This window comes from Schistocerca piceifrons, chromosome 2 (genome assembly GCF_021461385.2).
Source record: "Schistocerca piceifrons isolate TAMUIC-IGC-003096 chromosome 2, iqSchPice1.1, whole genome shotgun sequence".
Lineage (NCBI taxonomy): Eukaryota > Metazoa > Arthropoda > Insecta > Orthoptera > Acrididae > Schistocerca > Schistocerca piceifrons.
This window is the reverse complement of record NC_060139.1, coordinates 95,408,186-95,431,018: the sequence shown is the minus strand read 5'-3', so window position 1 is coordinate 95,431,018 and position 22,833 is coordinate 95,408,186. Positions and strand designations below refer to the sequence as shown.

The 22,833-nt window shown below is 49.1% G+C and overlaps 24 non-coding genes across 24 annotated transcripts; 11 read left to right on the top strand and 13 right to left on the bottom strand.

The window, feature by feature from the left end:
• Positions 1 to 1,465: 1,465 nt before the first annotated feature.
• On the bottom strand, positions 1,466 to 1,537 carry Trnap-ugg. The gene has a single exon. It is a non-coding gene; the product is annotated as a tRNA-Pro (tRNA).
• A 557-nt stretch (positions 1,538 to 2,094) lies between these two features.
• On the top strand, positions 2,095 to 2,166 carry Trnaq-uug. The gene has a single exon. It is a non-coding gene; the product is annotated as a tRNA-Gln (tRNA).
• Positions 2,167 to 8,601: 6,435 nt separating this feature from the next.
• On the top strand, positions 8,602 to 8,673 carry Trnaq-uug. The gene has a single exon. It is a non-coding gene; the product is annotated as a tRNA-Gln (tRNA).
• Positions 8,674 to 9,180: 507 nt separating this feature from the next.
• Positions 9,181 to 9,252, bottom strand: Trnap-ugg. The gene has a single exon. It is a non-coding gene; the product is annotated as a tRNA-Pro (tRNA).
• A 557-nt stretch (positions 9,253 to 9,809) lies between these two features.
• Trnaq-uug lies at positions 9,810 to 9,881 on the top strand. Its single transcript has one exon. It is a non-coding gene; the product is annotated as a tRNA-Gln (tRNA).
• A 507-nt stretch (positions 9,882 to 10,388) lies between these two features.
• Trnap-ugg lies at positions 10,389 to 10,460 on the bottom strand. Its single transcript has one exon. It is a non-coding gene; the product is annotated as a tRNA-Pro (tRNA).
• Positions 10,461 to 11,017: 557 nt separating this feature from the next.
• Trnaq-uug lies at positions 11,018 to 11,089 on the top strand. The gene has a single exon. It is a non-coding gene; the product is annotated as a tRNA-Gln (tRNA).
• Positions 11,090 to 11,596: 507 nt separating this feature from the next.
• Trnap-ugg lies at positions 11,597 to 11,668 on the bottom strand. Its single transcript has one exon. It is a non-coding gene; the product is annotated as a tRNA-Pro (tRNA).
• Positions 11,669 to 12,225: 557 nt separating this feature from the next.
• On the top strand, positions 12,226 to 12,297 carry Trnaq-uug. The gene has a single exon. It is a non-coding gene; the product is annotated as a tRNA-Gln (tRNA).
• A 507-nt stretch (positions 12,298 to 12,804) lies between these two features.
• Positions 12,805 to 12,876, bottom strand: Trnap-ugg. Its single transcript has one exon. It is a non-coding gene; the product is annotated as a tRNA-Pro (tRNA).
• A 1,136-nt stretch (positions 12,877 to 14,012) lies between these two features.
• Positions 14,013 to 14,084, bottom strand: Trnap-ugg. Its single transcript has one exon. It is a non-coding gene; the product is annotated as a tRNA-Pro (tRNA).
• Positions 14,085 to 14,641: 557 nt separating this feature from the next.
• Trnaq-uug lies at positions 14,642 to 14,713 on the top strand. The gene has a single exon. It is a non-coding gene; the product is annotated as a tRNA-Gln (tRNA).
• A 507-nt stretch (positions 14,714 to 15,220) lies between these two features.
• Positions 15,221 to 15,292, bottom strand: Trnap-ugg. The gene has a single exon. It is a non-coding gene; the product is annotated as a tRNA-Pro (tRNA).
• A 557-nt stretch (positions 15,293 to 15,849) lies between these two features.
• On the top strand, positions 15,850 to 15,921 carry Trnaq-uug. The gene has a single exon. It is a non-coding gene; the product is annotated as a tRNA-Gln (tRNA).
• A 507-nt stretch (positions 15,922 to 16,428) lies between these two features.
• Positions 16,429 to 16,500, bottom strand: Trnap-ugg. Its single transcript has one exon. It is a non-coding gene; the product is annotated as a tRNA-Pro (tRNA).
• A 557-nt stretch (positions 16,501 to 17,057) lies between these two features.
• Trnaq-uug lies at positions 17,058 to 17,129 on the top strand. Its single transcript has one exon. It is a non-coding gene; the product is annotated as a tRNA-Gln (tRNA).
• Positions 17,130 to 17,636: 507 nt separating this feature from the next.
• Positions 17,637 to 17,708, bottom strand: Trnap-ugg. Its single transcript has one exon. It is a non-coding gene; the product is annotated as a tRNA-Pro (tRNA).
• Positions 17,709 to 18,265: 557 nt separating this feature from the next.
• Trnaq-uug lies at positions 18,266 to 18,337 on the top strand. Its single transcript has one exon. It is a non-coding gene; the product is annotated as a tRNA-Gln (tRNA).
• Positions 18,338 to 18,844: 507 nt separating this feature from the next.
• Positions 18,845 to 18,916, bottom strand: Trnap-ugg. Its single transcript has one exon. It is a non-coding gene; the product is annotated as a tRNA-Pro (tRNA).
• Positions 18,917 to 20,052: 1,136 nt separating this feature from the next.
• Trnap-ugg lies at positions 20,053 to 20,124 on the bottom strand. The gene has a single exon. It is a non-coding gene; the product is annotated as a tRNA-Pro (tRNA).
• A 557-nt stretch (positions 20,125 to 20,681) lies between these two features.
• Trnaq-uug lies at positions 20,682 to 20,753 on the top strand. The gene has a single exon. It is a non-coding gene; the product is annotated as a tRNA-Gln (tRNA).
• Positions 20,754 to 21,260: 507 nt separating this feature from the next.
• Positions 21,261 to 21,332, bottom strand: Trnap-ugg. Its single transcript has one exon. It is a non-coding gene; the product is annotated as a tRNA-Pro (tRNA).
• A 557-nt stretch (positions 21,333 to 21,889) lies between these two features.
• Positions 21,890 to 21,961, top strand: Trnaq-uug. Its single transcript has one exon. It is a non-coding gene; the product is annotated as a tRNA-Gln (tRNA).
• A 507-nt stretch (positions 21,962 to 22,468) lies between these two features.
• Trnap-ugg lies at positions 22,469 to 22,540 on the bottom strand. The gene has a single exon. It is a non-coding gene; the product is annotated as a tRNA-Pro (tRNA).
• Between the last annotated feature and the right edge of the window lie 293 nt (positions 22,541 to 22,833).

The following is a 22,833-nucleotide window of genomic DNA, read 5'->3' as shown; positions in this document are numbered from 1 at the left end:
ATATCCGCTTGGTATCGAGTGGTCAACGAACTCATACCGACCGATGAGAAACTCTGTCGCAACGGTGTCAGTGACAGACAAATGACTTGGGTGTAAGTTGACTGACTCACTGCTCGACGGATTCACCTGTAGAGGACACGCGCAAAAGCGGAAGTGGGTGTGAAAAAAACCCGCTCTCCTAACCAGAAGTTCAGAAACGACTTACATGCCGAGGATACTACCCTTCCACGATTCTGCCTGGCAACAAAACATAATATGCGCTTGTTAGGAAATTACGTGAAATGTATTATCAACAAAACAGGACAACAGAACCTGACAAGTTTTCAATTTTACATGGTAATTGCTACATGGAGAGCCACACAAATATGTCACGAGGAGGAACTCCTCAGCAACATGCTCGCTGAGATCTTCGAAAAGCAGGGCATTGGGTAAAAAACAATAATAGTAATAACGATAATAAAATCCAAGCTTTTCTTTCTCCCAAAAAAGGGAGGTATCTTTTTTATATAAGTTGTACTCTTCAGTCTATACATCTAGAAAGGGCACGTTAGTTTACATTCCTTCTATTAGCTGACATATTGAATAACAATGCTATAACGGACGAGAGACAGATACCGTTTCTTTCAAATAAAGAAGTATTCAAATTTCCACTGTTGGTGAGATTATAGCAACACGAGGGAATTACTTTCTTTGACTGATTAGTTTCATTTCTGAAAAGTTATTATTACTTTTCTCTTACACATACTTAAAAAAATCATGGAACATACAAACAATAACAAGCAAAATGTAATGGCAGTGAAGCTATCGATAACGGAGAAATTCTGTTAGATTCACAGGGATGTCGTTACGGCGGCGTGGTAGGGTCTCGAATTTCATTGACAACTAACGTCTTTGACCACCTGTGATTCACGCCGTTAAGTTTCTTGGGCGGACAATCTACAAAAACAGTCGTGTAATAAAAACAATATGCTTATACTCTATACTAGAAAACCAGCGAACCGAGTTCAAGTCTCGGTGGAACCTGACGCTGTGTTTTGCGAACGTTTCTAGAAATTTTAATAGCAGTCCACACGTGAATGGAGAACGCTCAAATGCTTATGCTTTTGCTACTAGGATTAATAACGGGATGTAAGGGGCTCAACTGCGAGAAGACGACCTCAGCTGTTCCTCCCCGCAGGAAAGACATCTCACCGTTTTAGGTGCTGCATGCGCATGCATTTACCAAACTTGCATGCGATGTACTAGTTCCTGGGGAACGAATAGAATCGTTGTACGTGCCAGTCTTTACGTATAGATATAAGTAAGCGGAGACGGCTTAATCCTGCCACGTAGATAGCTTTCCATAAGACGCACCTGAGAGTCTCATGGGCCGGTGACCCGACATGCAGTTTGTCCTGCTGCATGGCTTACTTTCAGAGACTCGCAAGTTTATCGTAGTGCTGGGTTGTCGCGAAAGTGAAAAGTAGGGCCTGTCCGGGATTTGAACCCGGGACCTCCTGCACCCAAAGCAGGAATCATACCCCTAGACCAACAGGCCGCACAAGTAAGCAAGTCTGCACCCCGCCACCTACTGAGATCTTGCCGCACTTGCTAGTTGCAGCATCCTAGCTGGACCATATTCTCAAAGAGGTTTCTTAATCTGACACCTACAACATGCGCTGTGCTGAACACCAGTGTATGTGAATGCTGAAAGAGCTGCTTGAGTTGTGTGACAGTATTTCGACCGTGTGTAGTGCAAATGTTATCGTGTCACGAACAATCCGCCCACTACGTAGCGTTCTGTATCAGCACGCAGTTTTCGACAGTACTCTGTGTCCATAGCTGTTTTCATAGCTAGGCTGCTTCCAGCACAAAGCATCCGCCATACGAAAGTGGCTGTTTCGTGATTTTGATTACCTGATCCTTCGACATCACTTCATGTACGAATACTGGCAAGAATTCTCGCTACATTCGAAGGTGCTCCTTCCACTTCCAGCCTACTTGGTTGCTTCATTAGCCACGCAAACACTTCCTGAGGACCATACGTGTAATGACATCGCATCTTATGGGCTTAATTATATGATACCACTGAATTTAAGAGCGCTACAGGCATCCGGTTCCATGGTGTAATGGTTAGCACTCTGGACTTTGAATCCAGCGATCCGAGTTCGAGTCTCAGTGGAACCTGACGCTGTGTTTTGCGATCGTTTCTAGAAATGTGTACGAGCCGGTGGTTGGAATTGTATATGCAGAAATTTAACTAGGATCATGAAATGCAAAATGTTAATAGCAGTCCACACGTGAATGGGGAGCGCTCCAAATGCTTATGCTTTTGCTACTAGGATTAATAACGGGACGTAAGGGGCTCAACTGCGAGAAGACGACCTCAGCTGTTCCTCCCCGCAGGAAAGACATCTCACCGTTTTGGGTGCTGCATGCGCATGCATTTACCAAACTTGCATGCGATGTACTAGTTCCTGGGGAACGAATAGAATCGTTGTACGTGCCAGTCTTTACGAATAGATAAAAGTAAGCGGAGACGGCTTAATCCTGCCACGTAGATTGCCTTCCATAAGACGCACCTGAGAGTCTCATGGGCCGGTGGCCCGACATGCAGTTTGTCCTGCTGCATGGCTTACTTTCAGAGACTCGCAAGTTTATCGTAGTGCTGGGTTGTCGCGAAAGTGAAAAGTAGGGCCTGTCCGGGATTTGAACCCGGGACCTCCTGCACCCAAAGCAGGAATCATACCACTTTTTTTTTTTTTTTTTTTTTTTTTTTCAGTCTCCCGGTCGTTACGATCGTTTTCTGTGACCGGAGCCGCTACTATTCGGTCGAGTAGCTCTTTTTTTTTTTTTTTTTTTTTTTTAAGAAGGTGGGGGAGGGCGCGGAAGGCAGAGCGATCAGGGGTCGTAACCCGAGGCCTGGTCGCAGTGTCCCCCTCGTCCGTCAAGGAATCAGGGATGGGAAGGGGAAATCTTTTGTGGGAATTATTGTTTATTTATTTACTTTTATTTACTGTTTTAATACATTCTTAATGTGGTTTTACTTTATACCACAACAAAAATAAATGTATCTAGCACCGCATCGTGCTCTGAGAAAAAGAAAGCAATATCTCGGCACGTTCCTACACCGAGGTAATGTAAAAAATGGGTATCTTCTCCTACCTGTTGATGATCCAGCTGCGCGGAGGGTCGCGTAGGGCACTCCCTAAGTAATTAGAAAAATACTGTCTGTATTTTGGGTTCCGTACGATCTTGCAATGACGTTCTTGTAGGTAGTTCCAAAAGTCTAATACATCTTTAGGTCCATCGTGAAATAAGTAGTGTACCGCATGCGCACGGATCCACGTGACAGCGTTGGTCTTGGCGCGCGGGAAATACTGTTGATCCGGAAATAGTAGAAACCGAGGTGTAATGTGTTCCGGAGTCACTCGTAGAAAATACGACAAAATTTGTCGCACCAAGCGCCATACGTCTTCTGCCGCGCCACATGTGAGACGGTGTTCGTCCGTGTCTGGTATCCCGCAGTCTACGCAGAGAGGCGATTCCGCCATGTTTATCTTGTGGAGGCGTGATCGGGTGATCTGTTTACCATTGACTGTGATGTACCATGTGGATCGGACGGCTGTGTCCAGTGGAATCGCGTGAATCGTCTTCCACACCACCTTCCAATTAACCTGAGGGCTTTTCGTCTCCACGATGTTTGGTGGGCGCCTCTGCTGTAGGACATGATATATATCCCGCGCCGACGCCTGTTTCGTCGGTGGTACTGCGATACGGAAATAGCTGTGTTCAATGTAAAGGTTCCCGAAGTAGTAGAAGGGTGGGGGTATGTCTTGCGTCGTCAGTGGGGGCATGATGGACGGCGGAGCTAAGGACTCCAACAGCAAACCTGTCATACTTTCCGGGTGGTGGCGCCACAGCTTGATGTGTGAGCTGACATACAGGGACACAGCTCTGTCGTGGACATGGACTAGGCCAAGACCTCCCCTTTCTGGGGGAAGGGTCAGTGACTCATAACTGACTTTGAAGAGCATGCCTGTACTGACGTAGGCTCCGAATGCCGCTAATAGACGTCGAGCCATCAGTAACGGTATTGGGAGAACACGCGCTATGTGTGGAAGGCGCGATGCGAGGTAAACATTAACGAAGTGTGTCCTTTGGAGAATGTCGAGGGTCCGCAGACGAAGGTTGAAGATCTGGACCCGAATTTGTTGTAATAAGCGGCGGTAGTTAAGAGCCGCGGTGCGCCGTATGTCGTCGTGAAACTCTATTCCGAGACATTTGATAGTGCCACGAAGCTGTAGGGGTTCGACACACGCTGGGGTCAACCCGTCTCCTATGGCCATGGCGACCGATTTGGCGACGTTGAGACAGCTGCCGGAAGCCACACCGTACGTGGTAATCCATTCTAGTGCTCTGTTGACATCATCGCGATTGCGGAACACGAGAACCAGGTCGTCTGCATATGCTGTACAGCGAAATGTGACGTCACGTAGGGTAAGACCGGTGAGGCGTTGACGGAGACCACAGAGGAGCGGTTCCAGTGCCAGAGCGTATAGTAACGTCGACAAGGGGCAGCCTTGACGGACGGAGCGGAAAATCGGGAGGGACTGCGAGAGACGCCCGTTAACGAGCACTTTGGAAGTCGCTCCTCGGAGTAGGCGCATCACGACGGCTGTGAATTGCTGTGGGCACTGCATGTGCTGGAGAACGGACGTTAGGTATGCGTGATCCACTCGATCAAACGCTTGGCTAAAATCTAGTGATGCCAGCGCTCCCGGGACGCGGCGTGCCCTGGCTAGGGCTATTAAGTCACGGTATCGACACAGTGCTGTGTGGATGTTGTTGATACCCCCTAGGGAAGTCTGATCTGGCGAGATGACGTAAGGTAGGGTCGGTCGTAGACGGTTTGCTAATAGTCTGGTGAATATCTTCATGTCGCAGTTGACGAGTGTTAGCGGGCGGTAATCTTGTATTCGAGCCCCACCTTTAGGCTTGTGAACCGGTATAATTATTCCTTCTGCGAAGGTCGCAGGGAGCGGCACCGCGGGGGACATAAGCTCCCGACAGATGTCTGTTAACTTGGGAGCCAGTAAATACTGAAAAGTTCTATAAAACTCCACAGGGAGCCCGTCGGGGCCAGGAGACTTATTCGCCGCTCCTTTACCGATGGCATCGATAACTTCGTCTTCCGTAATGTCGTTCAATAATTCAGTTTGTAAATCCTGTGGGACAATGCCGTAAACCAGTTGTGAGACTGCTGTCACCGTCATCGGGTCGGAACATTGAGCAGAATAAAGTCGTGCGTAATGGTCGAAGAAGGCTGCAGCAATATCGCGTTGTGTGCTGTGATGAAGGCCGTCCTCAGTGGTGATGGCATGTATCAGCGCCCGTCTTCGCAGTGTACGTTCTCGGATGACGTGGTACATGGTGGGTCGTTCCGTTGCGAGTCTGTCTTGTGTCCGCGCTCGGACGATCGTCCCTTCGAGGTGTCGGCGCATATGGGCTACGATCTGTGCTTTCGCACGCTGAACTGTCAGCTGTCGTTCCGGTGTGGGTGGCAAGGAGGCGCATTCGCGAAGGACGGTGAAATAAAAATCAAGGGTCTGTCGCCTCCAAGCAGCAGTCTCACGACCATACGTAATAAAGGTTCGCCGTAGGGCCGGCTTGGCGCAGGTTAACCACCAACTAATCGACGTAGGATACGTTGGGAGGCGGCGGACGCACAAACTCCACGTGTCTTCGATGGCGCGTCGACAATCCGGAGAAGCGAGATGAGCAAGGTTTAATTTCCAGGGATGTCGGCTGCGCCACACCCGTTGGCGACGAAGGGTGACGGCACATGTATAGGCCTCGTGATCAGAGAAGGCTACTGGCCACACCTCCGCGTCACTCACCGTTGCCGCGAGAGAACGGGAGACGTAAATCCTATCGATGCGACTAGACGAGTGACTCGTGAAATGGGTGTATCCCGGTCTATTTCCTCGGACATGTTCCCATGTATCTACTAGCTGGAGATCGCCGATGAGTGTCCCAAGTTCGGGGCACGGTGAATGGCGTGGCAGCTGATCTTTAGGTGCTTGGGTGCAATTGAAATCGCCCCCTAATATCAAGTCATCGTGCCTGCCCTGAAAAAGCGGTGCTATCCCTTCTGCGAAGAAGAGCGATCGGTCACGACGGCGATTCGTTCCGGAAGGGGCGTACACATTGATAAACCGGACGCCTTGCACCGTTACGGCCATTCCTCTAGCGTCGGGGAGATATTGGACTTCGTCCGCCTCGAGGCCCTCTCTGAGGAGAATGGCGACTCCACTGTTAGTTGGCGAGGCGTGGGACACATGAGCCGTATAACCATACATACCCGGGAAATCTTCGACGAAGACTTCTTGGAGAAAGACAATGTCAACGTCTGCTGCATTGAGCATGTCTTGGAGCAGCGACAACTTCGTACGTGTCCGAATGGTGTTAATGTTGATGGTCGTTAAGCGATAGGTTTGTAGATCGTCTCCTGCGGTGGGGGCTGCCGTCAGTGTCGCCGTAAAAGGTGGGGCCTGTGATCTGCTGGCCGCGTCCGCGCCGTCATCTGTTGCTACTCGGGAGAGGCCGAGGTGTGGGAGGAGAGACCCCTCTCCTCATCCACCACAGCGGCCGTAGAATCGTCTTCAATGTCATCCGCCCAAGGTCCGCAAGTTAACGGTGGCTGCGGCAGAACACTTGTGGGCTGAGTGACTAAGGGTGAATCCGCAGTTGTTTCCGGTTGTGTACCACCGGCGGGCGCTGTGCTGGCCATCCGTTTGTCCGAGGGAGCGGAAACGGATTTGTCAAAATCAGACAAAGTGACAGGTGAGGGCGATCTCGTGTCATCCATTCTCCTCGTCGTTTCGTCGGCCGTCCGGTCGTCAACTGGAGAAGACGTCCGCTGGAGGCAATCGTCTGAGGGTGTGCGACGTCGCTTTTTATGTTTTCTCGGTGACCTTTGTTTGCGGACGTGGGTTTCTGAGTCCGAAAGAGTTTGTGGTTCCCGTATAGCATCCCCCTCAGGGAGAAAGGCAGAGGTCGGTACAACCCTAGCGTCGAGTTCCATTCTCTCGTCCGAATCTTCTTGTGGAGTCGACGGGCGGCGTTCTTCAACCCCTGCAGACACCGTAATGGTGTTGGTCAATCCAGGACCGGCGACAGGTGCGCATTCTAACGCTTCCTGTCTTCCGGGGGGGTTGTCGTCTGTCATGACGGTCGATCGTGTCACCTCTGCGTAATTGAGGGGGAGGGCCGTGAGCGTAGGAGGTGGTGTCGTGTCATGCAATGGAAGTTGTGTAATCCGACGTTGAATACACGCCGAGCGGACATGACCCTCCTGGCCGCAACCAGAACAAGTACGAGGTTTGCCGTCGTACATTATTATTGCTCGACAGCCACCTATGACTAAGTAGGACGGCACATGTTTCTTTAATTCAATTTTCACTTGTCGGACGCCGTTGAGGACTTGGTACGTCTCGAAGGTGTTCCATTTTTCGGCCACGTGGCTAATTACCGTCCCATAAGGGCGGAAAGCTGAGGTAACGACGTCCGGTGGTACTTCGAAAGGGAGTTCGAAGACTCTTAGTGTGCGTAATCCTAGTCCAGCATGGTCAACAGTAACCTCTCCGATGTGACCATCGGAGTGTTTGAACTTGAGAGTGTTCGCGCATCTGTTCACAACTGCGTGACATAACTCGTCATCGACCATCTTGACGTAAACGACGCTGCTTGTGATGGATAGGTGGATACCGATGATGTGCTGTGTTGGTATTTGAACTTCGTCACGGATAAATCGTTCGACTTCAAAGGCTCGTGGTCGTGCGTAGTCGGGCTGGAAGCTGATATTGATGGTAGCTTTTCTGTACGAATGAGCCATGGCGACTCAGTGTTAACGGACGCGAGTATTAGCTGCGGCGAGGAAGTAAACAAACTACGCGCGCTCGCGACTCTGCCGACGGGACCGCGACACTGCGGACGGGACGTAAACAAGACGTCCTCGCCGCTCACCGGCCGAAAGCAGACTGCACCCCTAGGCCAACAGGCCGCACAAGTAAGCAAGTCTGCACCCCGCCACCTACTGAGATCTTGCCGCACTTGCTAGTTGCAGCGTCCTAGCTGGACCATATTCTCAAAGAGGTTTCTTAATCTGACACCTACGACCTGCGCTGTGCTGAACACCAGTGTATGTGAATGCTGAAAGAGCTGCTTGAGTTGTGTGACAGTATTTCGACCGTGTGTAGTGCAAATGTTATCGTGTCACGAACAATCCGCCCACTACGTAGCGTTCTGTGTCAGCACGCAGTTTTCGACAGTACTCTGTGTCCATAGCTGTTTTCATAGCTAGGCTGCTTCCAGCACAAAGCATCCGCCATACGAAAGTGGCTGTTTCGCGATTTTGATTACCTGATCCTTCGACATCACTTCATGTACGAATACTGGCAAGAATTCTCGCTACATTCGAAGGTGCTCCTTCCACTTCCAGCCTACTTGGTTGCTTCATTAGCCACGCAAACACTTCCTGAGGACCATACGTGTAATGACATCGCATCTTATGGGCTTAATTACATGATACCACTGAATTTAAGAGCGCTACAGGCATCCGGTTCCATGGTGTAATGGTTAGCACTCTGGACTTTGAATCCAGCGATCCGAGTTCGAGTCTCGGTGGAACCTGACGCTGTGTTTTGCGATCGTTTCTAGAAATGTGTACGAGCCGGTGGTTGGAATTGTATATGCAGAAATTTAACTAGGATCATGAAATGCAAAATGTTAATAGCAGTCCACACGTGAATGGGGAGCGCTCCAAATGCTTATGCTTTTGCTACTACGATTAATAACGGGACGTAAGGGGCTCAACTGCGAGAAGACGACCTCAGCTGTTCCTCCCCGCAGGAAAGACATCTCACCGTTTTGGGTGCTGCATGCGCATGCATTTACCAAACTTGCATGCGATGTACTAGTTCCTGGGGAACGAATAGAATCGTTGTACGTGCCAGTCTTTACGTATAGATATAAGTAAGCGGAGACGGCTTAATCCTGCCACGTAGATTGCCTTCCATAAGGCGCACCTGAGCGTCTCATGGGCCGGTGGCCCGACAAGCAGTTTGTCCTGCTGCATGGCTTACTTTCAGAGACTCGCAAGTTTATCGTAGTGCTGGGTTGTCGCGAAAGTGAAAAGTAGGGCCTGTCCGGGATTTGAACCCGGGACCTCCTGCACCCAAAGCATGAATCATACCCCTAGACCAACAGGCCGCACAAGTAAGCAAGTCTGCACCCCGCCACCTACTGAGATCTTGCCGCACTTGCTAGTTGCAGCATCCTAGCTGGACCATATTCTCAAAGAGGTTTCTTAATCTGACACCTACGACATGCGCTGTGCTGAACACCAGTGTATGTGAATGCTGAAAGAGCTGCTTGAGTTGTGTGACAGTATTTCGACCGTGTGTAGTGCAAATGTTATCGTGTCACGAACAATCCGCCCACTACGTAGCGTTCTGTGTCAGCACACAGTTTTCGACAGTACTCTGTGTCCATAGCTGTTTTCATAGCTAGGCTGCTTCCAGCACAAAGCATCCGCCATACGAAAGTGGCTGTTTCGCGATTTTGATTACCTGATCCTTCGACATCACTTCATGTACGAATACTGGCAAGAATTCTCGCTACATTCGAAGGTGCTCCTTCCACTTCCAGCCTACTTGGTTGCTTCATTAGCCACGCAAACACTTCCTGAGGACCATATGTGTAATGACATCGCATCTTATGGGCTTAATTACATGATACCACTGAATTTAAGAGCGCTACAGGCATTCGGTTCCATGGTGTAATGGTTAGCACTCTGGACTTTGAATCCAGCGATCCGAGTTCGAGTGTCGGTGGAACCTGACGCTGTGTTTTGCAATCGTTTCTAGAAATGTGTACGAGCCGATGGTTGGAATTGTATATGCAGAAATTTAACTAGGATCATGAAATGCAAAATGTTAATAGCAGTCCACACGTGAATGGGGAGCGCTCCAAATGCTTATGCTTTTGCTACTAGGATTAATAACGGGACGTAAGGGGCTCAACTGCGAGAAGACGACTTCAGATGTTCCTCCCCGCAGGAAAGACATCTCACCGTTTTGGGTGCTGCATGCGCATGCATTTACCAAACTTGCATGCGATGTACTAGTTCCTGGGGAACGAATAGAATCGTTGTACGTGCCAGTCTTTACGTATAGATATAAGTAAGCGGAGACGGCTTAATCCTGCCACGTAGATTGCCTTCCATAAGGCGCACCTGAGAGTCTCATGGGCCGGTGGCCCGACATGCAGTTTGTCCTGCTGCATGGCTTACTTTCAGAGACTCGCAAGTTTATCGTAGTGCTGGGTTGTCGCGAAAGTGAAAAGTAGGGCCTGTCCGGGATTTGAACCCGGGACCTCCTGCACCCAAAGCAGGAATCATACCCCTAGACCAACAGGCCGCACAAGTAAGCAAGTCTGCACCCCGCCACCTACTGAGATCTTGCCGCACTTGCTAGTTGCAGCATCCTAGCTGGACCATATTCTCAAAGAGGTTTCTTAATCTGACACCTACGACATGCGCTGTGCTGAACACCAGTGTATGTGAATGCTGAAAGAGCTGCTTGAGTTGTGTGACAGTATTTCGACCGTGTGTAGTGCAAATGTTATCGTGTCACGAACAATCCGCCCACTACGTAGCGTTCTGTGTCAGCACGCAGTTTTCGACAGTACTCTGTGTCCATAGCTGTTTTCATAGCTAGGCTGCTTCCAGCACAAAGCATCCGCCATACGAAAGTGGCTGTTTCGCGATTTTGATTACCTGATCCTTCGACATCACTTCATGTACGAATACTGGCAAGAATTCTCGCTACATTCGAAGGTGCTCCTTCCACTTCCAGCCTACTTGGTTGCTTCATTAGCCACGCAAACACTTCCTGAGGACCATACGTGTAATGACATCGCATCTTATGGGCTTGATTACATGATACCACTGAATTTAAGAACGCTACAGGCATCCGGTTCCATGGTGTAATGGTTAGCACTCTGGACTTTGAATCCAGCGATCCGAGTTCGAGTCTCGGTGGAACCTGACGCTGTGTTTTGCGATCGTTTCTAGAAATGTGTACGAGCCGGTGGTTGGAATTGTATATGCAGAAATTTCACTAGGATCATGAAATGCAAAATGTTAATAGCAGTCCACACGTGAATGGGGAGCGCTCCAAATGCTTATGCTTTTGCTACTAGGATTAATAACGGGACGTAAGGGGCTCAACTGCGAGAAGACGACCTCAGCTGTTCCTCCCCGCAGGAAAGACATCTCACCGTTTTGGGTGCTGCATGCGCATGCATTTACCAAACTTGCATGCGATGTACTAGTTCCTGGGGAACGAATAGAATCGTTGTACGTGCCAGTCTTTACGTATAGATATAAGTAAGCGGAGATGGCTTAATCCTGCCACGTAGATTGCCTTCCATAAGGCGCACCTGAGAGTCTCATGGGCCGGTGGCCCGACATGCAGTTTGTCCTGTTGCATGGCTTACTTTCAGAGACTCGCAAGTTTATCGTAGTGCTGGGTTGTCGCGAAAGTGAAAAGTAGGGCCTGTCCGGGATTTGAACCCGGGACCTCCTGCACCCAAAGCAGGAATCATACCCCTAGACCAACAGGCCGCACAAGTAAGCAAGTCTGCACCCCGCCACCTACTGAGATCTTGCCGCACTTGCTAGTTGCAGCATCCTAGCTGGACCATATTCTCAAAGAGGTTTCTTAATCTGACACCTACGACATGCGCTGTGCTGAACACCAGTGTATGTGAATGCTGAAAGAGCTGCTTGAGTTGTGTGACAGTATTTCGACCGTGTGTAGTGCAAATGTTATCGTGTCACGAACAATCCGCCCACTACGTAGCGTTCTGTGTCAGCACGCAGTTTTCGACAGTACTCTGTGTCCATAGCTGTTTTCATAGCTAGGCTGCTTCCAGCACAAAGCATCCGCCATACGAAAGTGGCTGTTTCGCGATTTTGATTACCTGATCCTTCGACATCACTTCATGTACGAATACTGGCAAGAATTCTCGCTACATTCGAAGGTGCTCCTTCCACTTCCAGCCTACTTGGTTGCTTCATTAGCCACGCAAACACTTCCTGAGGACCATACGTGTAATGACATCGCATCTTATGGGCTTAATTACATGATACCACTGAATTTAAGAGCGCTACAGGCATCCGGTTCCATGGTGTAATGGTTAGCACTCTGGACTTTGAATCCAGCGATCCGAGTTCGAGTCTCGGTGGAACCTGACGCTGTGTTTTGCGTTCGTTTCTAGAAATGTGTACGAGCCGGTGGTTGGAATTGTATATGCAGAAATTTAACTAGGATCATGAAATGCAAAATGTTAATAGCAGTCCACACGTGAATGGGGAGCGCTCCAAATTCTTATGCTTTTGCTACTAGGATTAATAACGGGACGTAAGGGGCTCAACTGCGAGAAGACGACCTCAGCTGTTCCTCCCCGCAGGAAAGACATCTCACCGTTTTGGGTGCTGCATGCGCATGCATTTACCAAACTTGCATGCGATGTACTAGTTCCTGGGGAACGAATAGAATCGTTGTACGTGCCAGTCTTTACGTATAGATATAAGTAAGCGGAGACGGCTTAATCCTGCCACGTAGATTGCCTTCCATAAGGCGCACCTGAGAGTCTCATGGGCCGGTGGCCCGACATGCAGTTTGTCCTGCTGCATGGCTTACTTTCAGAGACTCGCAAGTTTATCGTAGTGCTGGGTTGTCGCGAAAGTGAAAAGTAGGGCCTGTCCGGGATTTGAACCCGGGACCTCCTGCACCCAAAGCAGGAATCATACCCCTAGACCAACAGGCCGCACAAGTAAGCAAGTCTGCACCCCGCCACCTACTGAGATCTTGCCGCACTTGCTAGTTGCAGCATCCTAGCTGGACCATATTCTCAAAGACGTTTCTTAATCTGACACCTACAACATGCGCTGTGCTGAACACCAGTGTATGTGAATGCTGAAAGAGCTGCTTGAGTTGTGTGACAGTATTTCGACCGTGTGTAGTGCAAATGTTATCGTGTCACGAACAATCCGCCCACTACGTAGCGTTCTGCGTCAGCACGCAGTTTTCGACAGTACTCTGTGTCCATAGCTGTTTTCATAGCTAGGCTGCTTCCAGCACAAAGCATCCGCCATACGAAAGTGGCTGTTTCGCGATTTTGATTACCTGATCCTTCGACATCACTTCATGTACGAATACTGGCAAGAATTCTCGCTACATTCGAAGGTGCTCCTTCCACTTCCAGCCTACTTGGTTGCTTCATTAGCCACGCAAACACTTCCTGAGGACCATACGTTTAATGACATCGCATCTTATGGGCTTAATTACATGATACCACTGAATTTAAGAGCGCTACAGGCATCCGGTTCCATGGTGTAATGGTTAGCACTCTGGACTTTGAATCCAGCAATCCAGATTCGAGTCTCGGTGGAACCTGACGCTGTGTTTTGCGATCGTTTCTAGAAATGTGTACGAGCCGGTGGTTGGAATTGTATATGCAGAAATTTAACTAGGATCATGAAATGCAAAATGTTAATAGCAGTCCACACGTGAATGGGGAGCGCTCCAAATGCTTATGCTTTTGCTACTAGGATTAATAACGGGACGTAAGGGGCTCAACTGCGAGAAGACGACCTCAGCTGTTCCTCCCCGCAGGAAAGACATCTCACCGTTTTGGGTGCTGCATGCGCATGCATTTACCAAACTTGCATGCGATGTACTAGTTCCTGGGGAACGAATAGAATCGTTGTACGTGCCAGTCTTTACGTATAGATATAAGTAAGCGGAGACGGCTTAATCCTGCCACGTAGATTGCCTTCCATAAGGCGCACCTGAGAGTCTCATAGGCCGGTGGCCCGACATGCAGTTTGTCCTGCTGCATGGCTTACTTTCAGAGACTCGCAAGTTTATCGTAGTGCTGGGTTGTCGCGAAAGTGAAAAGTAGGGCCTGTCCGGGATTTGAACCCGGGACCTCCTGCACCCAAAGCAGGAATCATACCCCTAGACCAACAGGCCGCACAAGTAAGCAAGTCTGCACCCCGCCACCTACTGAGATCTTGCCGCACTTGCTAGTTGCAGCATCCTAGCTGGACCATATTCTCAAAGAGGTTTCTTAATCTGACACCTACGACATGCGCTGTGCTGAACACCAGTGTATGTGAATGCTGAAAGAGCTGCTTGAGTTGTGTGACAGTATTTCGACCGTGTGTAGTGCAAATGTTATCGTGTCACGAACAATCCGCCCACTACGTAGCGTTCTGTGTCAGCACGCAGTTTTCGACAGTACTCTGTGTCCATAGCTGTTTTCATAGCTAGGCTGCTTCCAGCACAAAGCATCCGCCATACGAAAGTGGCTGTTTCGCGATTTTGATTACCTGATCCTTCGACATCACTTCATGTACGAATACTGGCAAGAATTCTCGCTACATTCGAAGGTGCTCCTTCCACTTCCAGCCTACTTGGTTGCTTCATTAGCCACGCAAACACTTCCTGAGGACCATACGTGTAATGACATCGCATCTTATGGGCTTAATTACATGATACCACTGAATTTAAGAGCGCTACAGGCATCCGGTTCCATGGTGTAATGGTTAGCACTCTGGACTTTGAATCCAGCGATCCGAGTTCGAGTCTCGGTGGAACCTGACGCTGTGTTTTGCGTTCGTTTCTAGAAATGTGTACGAGCCGGTGGTTGGAATTGTATATGCAGAAATTTAACTAGGATCATGAAATGCAAAATGTTAATAGCAGTCCACACGTGAATGGGGAGCGCTCCAAATTCTTATGCTTTTGCTACTAGGATTAATAACGGGACGTAAGGGGCTCAACTGCGAGAAGACGACCTCAGCTGTTCCTCCCCGCAGGAAAGACATCTCACCGTTTTGGGTGCTGCATGCGCATGCATTTACCAAACTTGCATGCGATGTACTAGTTCCTGGGGAACGAATAGAATCGTTGTACGTGCCAGTCTTTACGTATAGATATAAGTAAGCGGAGACGGCTTAATCCTGCCACGTAGATTGCCTTCCATAAGGCGCACCTGAGAGTCTCATGGGCCGGTGGCCCGACATGCAGTTTGTCCTGCTGCATGGCTTACTTTCAGAGACTCGCAAGTTTATCGTAGTGCTGGGTTGTCGCGAAAGTGAAAAGTAGGGCCTGTCCGGGATTTGAACCCGGCACCTCCTGCACCCAAAGCAGGAATCATACCCGTAGACCAACAGGCCGCACAAGTAAGCAAGTCTGCACCCCGCCACCTACTGAGATCTTGCCGCACTTGCTAGTTGCAGCATCCTAGCTGGACCATATTCTCAAAGAGGTTTCTTAATCTGACACTTACAACATGCGCTGTTCTGAACACCAGTGTATGTGAATGCTGAAAGAGCTGCTTGAGTTGTGTGACAGTATTTCGACCGTGTGTAGTGCAAATGTTATCGTGTCACGAACAATCCGCCCACTACGTAGCGTTCTGTGTCAGCACGCAGTTTTCGACAGTACTCTGTGTCCATAGCTGTTCTCATAGCTAGGCTGCTTCCAGCACAAAGCATCCGCCATACGAAAGTGGCTGTTTCGCGATTTTGATTACCTGATCCTTCGACATCACTTCATGTACGAATACTGGCAAGAATTCTCGCTACATTCGAAGGTGCTCCTTCCACTTCCAGCCTACTTGGTTGCTTCATTAGCCACCCAAACACTTCCTGAGGACCATACGTGTAATGACTTCGCATCATATGGGGTTAATTACATGATACCACTGAATTTAAGAGCGCTACAGGCATCCGGTTCCATGGTGTAATGGTTAGCACTCTGGACTTTGAATCCAGCGATCCGAGTTCGAGTCTCGGTGGAACCTGACGCTGTGTTTTGCGATCGTTTCTAGAAATGTGTACGAGCCGGTGGTTGGAATTGTATATGCAGAAATTTAACTAGGATCATGAAATGCAAAATGTTAATAGCAGTCCACACGTGAATGGGGAGCGCTCCAAATGCTTATGCTATTGCTACTACGATTAATAACGGGACGTAAGGGGCTCAACTGCGAGAAGACGACCTCAGCTGTTCCTCCCCGCAGGAAAGACATCTCACCGTTTTGGGTGCTGCATGCGCATGCATTTACCAAACTTGCATGCGATGTACTAGTTCCTGGGGAACGAATAGAATCGTTGTACGTGCCAGTCTTTACGTATAGATATAAGTAAGCGGAGACGGCTTAATCCTGCCACGTAGATTGCCTTCCATAAAGCGCACCTGAGAGTCTCATGGGCCGGTGGCCCGACATGCAGTTTGTCCTGCTGCATGGCTTACTTTCAGAGACTCGCAAGTTTATCGTAGTGCTGGGTTGTCGCGAAAGTGAAAAGTAGGGCCTGTCCGGGATTTGAACCCGGGACCTCCTGCACCCAAAGCAGGAATCATACCCCTAGACCAACAGGCCGCACAAGTAAGCAAGTCTGCACCCCGCCACCTACTGAGATCTTGCCGCACTTGCTAGTTGCAGCATCCTAGCTGGACCATATTCTCAAAGAGGTTTCTTAATCTGACACCTACGACATGCGCTGTGCTGAACACCAGTGTATGTGAATGCTGAAAGAGCTGCTTGAGTTGTGTGACAGTATTTCGACCGTGTGTAGTGCAAATGTTATCGTGTCACGAACAATCCGCCCACTACGTAGCGTTCTGTGTCAGCACGCAGTTTTCGACAGTACTCTGTGTCCATAGCTGTTTTCATAGCTAGGCTGCTTCCAGCACAAAGCATCCGCCATACGAAAGTGGCTGTTTCGCGATTTTGATTACCTGATCCTTCGACATCACTTCATGTACGAATACTGGCAAGAATTCTCGCTACATTCGAAGGTGCTCCTTCCACTTCCAGCCTACTTGGTTGCTTCATTAGCCACGCAAACACTTCCTGAGGACCATACGTGTAATGACATCGCATCTTATGGGCTTGATTACATGATACCACTGAATTTAAGAACGCTACAGGCATCCGGTTCCATGGTGTAATGGTTAGCACTCTGGACTTTGAATCCAGCGATCCGAGTTCGAGTCTCGGTGGAACCTGACGCTGTGTTTTGCGATCGTTTCTAGAAATGTGTACGAGCCGGTGGTTGGAATTGTATATGCAGAAATTTAACTAGGATCATGAAATGCAAAATGTTAATAGCAGTCCACACGTGAATGGGGAGCGCTCCAAATGCTTATGCTTTTGCTACTAGGATTAATAACGGGACGTAAGGGGCTCAACTGCGAGAAGACGACCTCAGCTGTTCCTCCCCGCAGGAAAGACATCTCACCGTTTTGGGTGCTGCATGCGCATGCATTTACCAAACTTGCATGCGATGTACTAGTTCCTGGGGAACGAATAGAATCGTTGTACGTGCCAGTCTTTACGTATAGATATAAGTAAGCGGAGATGGCTTAATCCTGCCACGTAGATTGCCTTCCATAAGGCGCACCTGAGAGTCTCATGGGCCGGTGGCCCGACATGCAGTTTGTCCTGTTGCATGGCTTACTTTCAGAGACTCGCAAGTTTATCGTAGTGCTGGGTTGTCGCGAAAGTGAAAAGTAGGGCCTGTCCGGGATTTGAACCCGGGACCTCCTGCACCCAAAGCAGGAATCATACCCCTAGACCAACAGGCCGCACAAGTAAGCAAGTCTGCACCCCGCCACCTACTGAGATCTTGCCGCACTTGCTAGTTGCAGCATCCTAGCTGGACCATATTCTCAAAGAGGTTTCTTAATCTGACACCTACGACATGCGCTGTGCTGAACACCAGTGTATGTGAATGCTGAAAGAGCTGCTTGAGTTGTGTGACAGTATTTCGACCGTGTGTAGTGCAAATGTTATCGTGTCACGAACAATCCGCCCACTACGTAGCGTTCTGTGTCAGCACGCAGTTTTCGACAGTACTCTGTGTCCATAGCTGTTTTCATAGCTAGGCTGCTTCCAGCACAAAGCATCCGCCATACGAAAGTGGCTGTTTCGCGATTTTGATTACCTGATCCTTCGACATCACTTCATGTACGAATACTGGCAAGAATTCTCGCTACATTCGAAGGTGCTCCTTCCACTTCCAGCCTACTTGGTTGCTTCATTAGCCACGCAAACACTTCCTGAGGACCATACGTGTAATGACATCGCATCTTATGGGCTTAATTACATGATACCACTGAATTTAAGAGCGCTACAGGCATCCGGTTCCATGGTGTAATGGTTAGCACTCTGGACTTTGAATCCAGCGATCCGAGTTCGAGTCTCGGTGGAACCTGACGCTGTGTTTTGCGTTCGTTTCTAGAAATGTGTACGAGCCGGTGGTTGGAATTGTATATGCAGAAATTTAACTAGGATCATGAAATGCAAAATGTTAATAGCAGTCCACACGTGAATGGGGAGCGCTCCAAATTCTTATGCTTTTGCTACTAGGATTAATAACGGGACGTAAGGGGCTCAACTGCGAGAAGACGACCTCAGCTGTTCCTCCCCGCAGGAAAGACATCTCACCGTTTTGGGTGCTGCATGCGCATGCATTTACCAAACTTGCATGCGATGTACTAGTTCCTGGGGAACGAATAGAATCGTTGTACGTGCCAGTCTTTACGTATAGATATAAGTAAGCGGAGACGGCTTAATCCTGCCACGTAGATTGCCTTCCATAAGGCGCACCTGAGAGTCTCATGGGCCGGTGGCCCGACATGCAGTTTGTCCTGCTGCATGGCTTACTTTCAGAGACTCGCAAGTTTATCGTAGTGCTGGGTTGTCGCGAAAGTGAAAAGTAGGGCCTGTCCGGGATTTGAACCCGGGACCTCCTGCACCCAAAGCAGGAATCATACCCCTAGACCAACAGGCCGCACAAGTAAGCAAGTCTGCACCCCGCCACCTACTGAGATCTTGCCGCACTTGCTAGTTGCAGCATCCTAGCTGGACCATATTCTCAAAGACGTTTCTTAATCTGACACCTACAACATGCGCTGTGCTGAACACCAGTGTATGTGAATGCTGAAAGAGCTGCTTGAGTTGTGTGACAGTATTTCGACCGTGTGTAGTGCAAATGTTATCGTGTCACGAACAATCCGCCCACTACGTAGCGTTCTGCGTCAGCACGCAGTTTTCGACAGTACTCTGTGTCCATAGCTGTTTTCATAGCTAGGCTGCTTCCAGCACAAAGCATCCGCCATACGAAAGTGGCTGTTTCGCGATTTTGATTACCTGATCCTTCGACATCACTTCATGTACGAATACTGGCAAGAATTCTCGCTACATTCGAAGGTGCTCCTTCCACTTCCAGCCTACTTGGTTGCTTCATTAGCCACGCAAACACTTCCTGAGGACCATACGTTTAATGACATCGCATCTTATGGGCTTAATTACATGATACCACTGAATTTAAGAGCGCTACAGGCATCCGGTTCCATGGTGTAATGGTTAGCACTCTGGACTTTGAATCCAGCAATCCAGATTCGAGTCTCGGTGGAACCTGACGCTGTGTTTTGCGATCGTTTCTAGAAATGTGTACGAGCCGGTGGTTGGAATTGTATATGCAGAAATTTAACTAGGATCATGAAATGCAAAATGTTAATAGCAGTCCACACGTGAATGGGGAGCGCTCCAAATGCTTATGCTTTTGCTACTAGGATTAATAACGGGACGTAAGGGGCTCAACTGCGAGAAGACGACCTCAGCTGTTCCTCCCCGCAGGAAAGACATCTCACCGTTTTGGGTGCTGCATGCGCATGCATTTACCAAACTTGCATGCGATGTACTAGTTCCTGGGGAACGAATAGAATCGTTGTACGTGCCAGTCTTTACGTATAGATATAAGTAAGCGGAGACGGCTTAATCCTGCCACGTAGATTGCCTTCCATAAGGCGCACCTGAGAGTCTCATAGGCCGGTGGCCCGACATGCAGTTTGTCCTGCTGCATGGCTTACTTTCAGAGACTCGCAAGTTTATCGTAGTGCTGGGTTGTCGCGAAAGTGAAAAGTAGGGCCTGTCCGGGATTTGAACCCGGGACCTCCTGCACCCAAAGCAGGAATCATACCCCTAGACCAACAGGCCGCACAAGTAAGCAAGTCTGCACCCCGCCACCTACTGAGATCTTGCCGCACTTGCTAGTTGCAGCATCCTAGCTGGACCATATTCTCAAAGAGGTTTCTTAATCTGACACCTACGACATGCGCTGTGCTGAACACCAGTGTATGTGAATGCTGAAAGAGCTGCTTGAGTTGTGTGACAGTATTTCGACCGTGTGTAGTGCAAATGTTATCGTGTCACGAACAATCCGCCCACTACGTAGCGTTCTGTGTCAGCACGCAGTTTTCGACAGTACTCTGTGTCCATAGCTGTTTTCATAGCTAGGCTGCTTCCAGCACAAAGCATCCGCCATACGAAAGTGGCTGTTTCGCGATTTTGATTACCTGATCCTTCGACATCACTTCATGTACGAATACTGGCAAGAATTCTCGCTACATTCGAAGGTGCTCCTTCCACTTCCAGCCTACTTGGTTGCTTCATTAGCCACGCAAACACTTCCTGAGGACCATACGTGTAATGACATCGCATCTTATGGGCTTAATTACATGATACCACTGAATTTAAGAGCGCTACAGGCATCCGGTTCCATGGTGTAATGGTTAGCACTCTGGACTTTGAATCCAGCGATCCGAGTTCGAGTCTCGGTGGAACCTGACGCTGTGTTTTGCGTTCGTTTCTAGAAATGTGTACGAGCCGGTGGTTGGAATTGTATATGCAGAAATTTAACTAGGATCATGAAATGCAAAATGTTAATAGCAGTCCACACGTGAATGGGGAGCGCTCCAAATTCTTATGCTTTTGCTACTAGGATTAATAACGGGACGTAAGGGGCTCAACTGCGAGAAGACGACCTCAGCTGTTCCTCCCCGCAGGAAAGACATCTCACCGTTTTGGGTGCTGCATGCGCATGCATTTACCAAACTTGCATGCGATGTACTAGTTCCTGGGGAACGAATAGAATCGTTGTACGTGCCAGTCTTTACGTATAGATATAAGTAAGCGGAGACGGCTTAATCCTGCCACGTAGATTGCCTTCCATAAGGCGCACCTGAGAGTCTCATGGGCCGGTGGCCCGACATGCAGTTTGTCCTGCTGCATGGCTTACTTTCAGAGACTCGCAAGTTTATCGTAGTGCTGGGTTGTCGCGAAAGTGAAAAGTAGGGCCTGTCCGGGATTTGAACCCGGCACCTCCTGCACCCAAAGCAGGAATCATACCCGTAGACCAACAGGCCGCACAAGTAAGCAAGTCTGCACCCCGCCACCTACTGAGATCTTGCCGCACTTGCTAGTTGCAGCATCCTAGCTGGACCATATTCTCAAAGAGGTTTCTTAATCTGACACCTACAACATGCGCTGTTCTGAACACCAGTGTATGTGAATGCTGAAAGAGCTGCTTGAGTTGTGTGACAGTATTTCGACCGTGTGTAGTGCAAATGTTATCGTGTCACGAACAATCCGCCCACTACGTAGCGTTCTGTGTCAGCACGCAGTTTTCGACAGTACTCTGTGTCCATAGCTGTTCTCATAGCTAGGCTGCTTCCAGCACAAAGCATCCGCCATACGAAAGTGGCTGTTTCGCGATTTTGATTACCTGATCCTTCGACATCACTTCATGTACGAATACTGGCAAGAATTCTCGCTACATTCGAAGGTGCTCCTTCCACTTCCAGCCTACTTGGTTGCTTCATTAGCCACCCAAACACTTCCTGAGGACCATACGTGTAATGACTTCGCATCATATGGGGTTAATTACATGATACCACTGAATTTAAGAGCGCTACAGGCATCCGGTTCCATGGTGTAATGGTTAGCACTCTGGACTTTGAATCCAGCGATCCGAGTTCGAGTCTCGGTGGAACCTGACGCTGTGTTTTGCGATCGTTTCTAGAAATGTGTACGAGCCGGTGGTTGGAATTGTATATGCAGAAATTTAACTAGGATCATGAAATGCAAAATGTTAATAGCAGTCCACACGTGAATGGGGAGCGCTCCAAATGCTTATGCTATTGCTACTACGATTAATAACGGGACGTAAGGGGCTCAACTGCGAGAAGACGACCTCAGCTGTTCCTCCCCGCAGGAAAGACATCTCACCGTTTTGGGTGCTGCATGCGCATGCATTTACCAAACTTGCATGCGATGTACTAGTTCCTGGGGAACGAATAGAATCGTTGTACGTGCCAGTCTTTACGTATAGATATAAGTAAGCGGAGACGGCTTAATCCTGCCACGTAGATTGCCTTCCATAAAGCGCACCTGAGAGTCTCATGGGCCGGTGGCCCGACATGCAGTTTGTCCTGCTGCATGGCTTACTTTCAGAGACTCGCAAGTTTATCGTAGTGCTGGGTTGTCGCGAAAGTGAAAAGTAGGGCCTGTCCGGGATTTGAACCCGGGACCTCCTGCACCCAAAGCAGGAATCATACCCCTAGACCAACAGGCCGCACAAGTAAGCAAGTCTGCACCCAGCCACCTACTGAGATCTTGCCGCACTTGCTAGTTGCAGCATCCTAGCTGGACCATATTCTCAAAGAGGTTTCTTAATCTGACACCTACAACATGCGCTGTGCTGAACACCAGTGTATGCGAATGCTGAAAGAGCTGCTTGAGTTGTGTGACAGTATTTCGACCGTGTGTAGTGCAAATGTTATCGTGTCACGAACAATCCGCCCACTACGTAGCGTTCTGTGTCAGCACGCAGTTTTCGACAGTACTCTGTGTCCATAGCTGTTTTCA